General features: G+C 32.1%; 1 long non-coding RNA gene across 1 annotated transcript; it reads left to right on the forward strand.

Moving 5' to 3' along the window:
* The first annotated feature begins 468 nt into the window (after positions 1 to 468).
* On the forward strand, positions 469 to 4,623 carry LOC110802670 (uncharacterized). Its single transcript, XR_002537278.2, has 3 exons — positions 469 to 809; positions 1,373 to 1,441; positions 4,254 to 4,623. It is a non-coding gene; the product is annotated as an uncharacterized lncRNA (long non-coding RNA).

Below are 4,623 nucleotides of genomic sequence, written 5' to 3' on the forward strand. Positions count from 1 at the left end.
GATATTATGAGTAATTCGTCCTAAACATGTCATTATAGTTTTTCTTAAACCTAATTTGAGATTAAGATCTTGATGTTTTATTAAGTTGGTTTTTGAATTTACTCCAGAGTTTTTACCATCGGTAAAAATATTTGAAATATATTCGTTTATGGAGTGGAGATTTTGTTATCCTAAATAATTTATTTAAGTTCAAAGATTTATTGTTGTAGTTCTATTCTAAAAAAAAAAAGAAAACAACAACAAAATATATATATATTATATATATATATATATATATATATATTTTGATAACGTATTCTACTATATTAAATAAGTTTTGAATTATTTTGATAAGGATTTTTCTTATTAGAGTTGGTTAAAACATTAGTGGAGGATTTTGTGTTACTCTTCCATTCCTTGCCTTGTGTCACAACAATACTATGCCAACACATTTCCTTGATGGGTCATCAATACTAACATCCCTTCTAGCAATATCATTTTCCAGAAACTTCAAAAAAAAAAAAAAAAAAGAAGAGAGGGGGTGGAACCCCTTCCCTCACCCGTGTCCCTTTTCTCTCTCTCCTTCAACTCAGCTCATCTCCTCTTGCTCTTTGACGGCGATCCTCGCCGTGGATCCCTCCTCACCAACACCCTTATTGTTGTTGTGTTATGTTGTTGTTGATGCCCTATTCTTCCTCGTCTGCCTCCCCTGCCTCCTCTACTCTGCTCGTCGGGTCCCGTGGCCCGACGGGTCACTGTTGTTGCTGCTCCTTGTTGGGTTGTTGATCTCGTTGTTATTGCTGCACCCTGACTCCCTATTCTCTATGGGTGTAATTCAATCTCTAATTCTATATAATTTAGTTCAACTAAATTAGTTTAATCATTATATTTATTTATTTTCTTTAGTTTAATATTCATGGTTTAGATGTAAAAGCTTTATAGAATTGAGTTTTAATTGGTTTATAAGTTTGATACTAAAGGAATGATTTCAAATTATTTAATTCAAAACTATTTCATTATGTTGAATTTCCAAAAAGTTTCTCTTATAAGAAAGTATAATTTATGTTTTATAGTTTGAGCATATTATTTTTGGTATGCTTATAAGTCACACCTTATACAAATAATGGTTATTGAGATATATAGTTATCAATTAAAAATGCTTTGTTGATTTGGTTTTTCTTAAAAGAAGTACGTGCCATGGCAATTTCTAAAAGAATTTTTCTAAAATCATTTAATTTCTAAAAGTGTTTATCAAGTTTATGTTTAGTTTAGAATGAAATTGAAAGGTAGGTTTATTAGACAAATTTCTAAGAGAGTTCGTTTTAGTTCTAATTCGATTAAAGTGAATGGTTTATTGATTAGAGGCTTTGTTTGTTGGGGTGTATTATTAAAGGTCGTTGAATTATGGATTTTAGCAGAGGTTGATGATCGAAATGTATAGTTCTTGGAGCTTATATCGAAGGTACACATTGTCCAACCATTTCCAACACTTGAAACTATATTTTGTATTTTAAGTATGATTAAATTTACGTATATGTATGTATGTATGTTTGAATAGTGATTTGCAAATGAACTTGTAACGATGAATTTCCATTAGTTTAAGGAAATGACTTCGATTTGAATTCTTCATTGATGTAATGAAATAATATCCAGTTTGATTTGCAAAGTAGGAAACGTTTTTGGATTTTGAGATTCTTGAGAGTAAGCTGAGAATGTGTGTTCTAAGAATTGAGATATCAAGAGTCTTTGGGTTGAATCTTATGAACGAGTTAGCGTGATAGTCGAACATTGATTTTTGGAATGAGTCAAGGTCTTAAGAAGTATTCTAAGAGTAATTATAATTACCAAGTAAATGCCTACGTGAACAATCTCTAACTATAAGTCGAGTTCTTAAAGGGTGAGAGGCTTGTTGTTTTATCTAGCAAGTTATTAATGAATGAATTAAATGTTAGATTTAGAAACTATTTTCAGCATGAAACTAAAACGCGTGTTTTAACTTATCTCTTTAAGGGAACATTCTTCTAAAAGTTGATTTATTAATCACCTTACAAAACCCCATTAAATTTGAGTTTCCTAAAAGCCAAACGTATTCCTAAATTCCTAAATTCGTTAATTGTTTTTTGAGAATAGTTTTGAATGTTGATAAAAGATTTTTAAAGAGCATATATATTAGAAAAACGATAATTGAAATATAGTTTAGAGTGAACATGTTTTTCTTAAATCTTTAACAAATTGAAGTTTTCCAAAGACACGTGTGTTTCTTAAATTTATTATATATGGATCTTAAACTAATTTTGAACAACGTTAAAATGTTTTTATTTAATTCAAGAGTTGGAACTATTATACTAAAGATGTTTTCTATTTGTTTTGAGTTCTTAAGAATGACAATAGTTGCAAATAAAGAAATATTCAACAAGTTTAAAAAGGAGTTTATTATAAAGAGTAAACGACGTACTTTAAAAAAATTTAAAAATCAAGTTTTCATGCTTTTTAACTTATGCGTTTGAAATATAGCTAGTAGGCATTCTAAGAATATTAAGTTTTATGATTATTGAGGTTTATTTTTGAACATTTAAGTTTTATGTAAATGTTATAAAACACATTTCACGCACACTAAGCTACTCCCTCCGTCCCGGAATACTTGACCTGTTTTCCTTATCGGGCCGTCCCTTAATACTTGACCTGTTTCTAAAAATGGAAATATTCTAACAATATTATATTATTTCTCACTCCACCCCTATTAACCCACCTACCCCCTACTCCATACAAAAAATAATTAAAAATTCAACCCCTACTCTCCCCAACCCCACCTCTTAACACATTTCCCACTAACTACATTAAAATAATACCCCACTATCAACTACTACCTATTAAATTAAATAAGTCAATTCAAGTACCTTAAACTCTGTGCTGGTCAAACCGGGTCGAGTATTCCAGGACGGAGGGAGTATTAAACAATGAATGCGGATTTGAGGAAAGTATAGCCTATTGATCACCTTGGGATCTTAAATGAGAGTCACTCACTAACAGTCAATTATTAATCAATGGTCTAAGAAGTATAACTAAGGGTAAAGAATGATTCTAAGTTAAAAGGGAATAGTTGAGAATAGTGTCCAGTTTTTAATCATGTCGTTACAGTTTGATTAAGTATAAGAGAAAGTGTCAGCAAGTCTTGAGATTGATATTTAATTGGGTTGAGGATTTATTCTGAGAAATAAATAGAGTTTGAGATATGATGAGAATGAAGCTAATACATGAGTGAGGGAATGCATATTTTGAGAACGAACTAAGTTAAATTGGTAATAAAATGCTTAAGTAGGGGAAAGTAGCCGAGTATGTGTGGCGTAGTGCTCACATGCATCGGTGATGAAAAACATTGGAAGCGAGTGCTACATTAGTAGACTCGTGGTAAATGGGCTTGACCCATATTTGGAAGCGAGTTCTATATCAATAGACTCGTGGTAAATGGGCTTGACCCATATTTGGAAGCGAGTATTACTCGTGGTAAGCGGGCTTGACCCGTAGTTAGGGACATGTCCTAGTTAAGTCTTGCAAGCGTATGTGTATCAGGAGGGTGACGACCCCCGCCGCATAGAGACAGCTGGTCATGTTGACCCCTCTCTATTCATGTTCACTTTCCCCAACTGCAAACTAATATGTTGAAATAGATTATCTCTTCTCGCATTGAATTATAAAAATATAACGAATATGCATTGTGAGTTTGAATTGTGTTGTGGTAATTATGTAGCAAAGTTATATGACTTTTTGGCAGTATTGTGGCAGTAAGTTTTGCATTGAGTTGTGAATACATATCCTGTGTTTCACCGTTATTGGGAAAAAGATTTACTTATAATACTCGAGCTATCGTTATGAGTCATCGTCGAATTAGGCTATGGTTGAAAATGATTAAGAGTATGAGAATGGCAAGGGGGATCTTAAGTTGTGAGTCTAATTCAGTTGATGTGATTGCAACTTTAGAAACGTTGTGAGATGGTAAGTAAAGTATGAAGCTTTAGCGAGTAATGCTAATGTATTGTTTTCCAATTAGTTGTTTGAATAATAGAAATTTCGCCAAATAGATTTCAAAGAAGTTATAACATTTTATCAAGTTATGTTTTCCAATTGAGTTTAATAAGCGAAGTTGCTTTTCAAAACAAAACATAAAAACTAAAACAAAAATTATTTTGAGCCACCTATCAAATGCATTTCAGGTTGGATGTGTGTACTCAGATTTCCGCTGACTTTGTTCAATGAACCTGTCCTGGTGGGGGCAGTGTTAAAACATTTTGCAGGCAGCAAAGATCGAGTCTAGTTCAAGGTTCAAGGTGCCTAAAGTTCTCCAAAGGTCTCATTTGGCTCAAGGCGGGGTTACGAATTCACTAAGGTGTAATTAAGTCTTTAGTATTATTCCTTATAAGAGGTCTTAGTTCATAATTTATGGATTCTTAATCCTTGTCAAGTTTGAAATTAAGTTAGATTGTATTTTGAGTTAAGTTGTTCAATTCAAGGTTAAGTTTGCTAGTTTATTAAGAGTGGGTTGTTGCAATGACGCTCTGGTGATGTTTTGGAAAATGTTATATGTTGGAATGATGTAATAGCAGGTGAAAGAAAATCTGACTTAATTTCCTAAATAATATTTTTAGG

This window comes from Spinacia oleracea, chromosome 4 (assembly GCF_020520425.1).
Source record: "Spinacia oleracea cultivar Varoflay chromosome 4, BTI_SOV_V1, whole genome shotgun sequence".
NCBI classification, from domain to species: domain Eukaryota; kingdom Viridiplantae; phylum Streptophyta; class Magnoliopsida; order Caryophyllales; family Amaranthaceae; genus Spinacia; species Spinacia oleracea.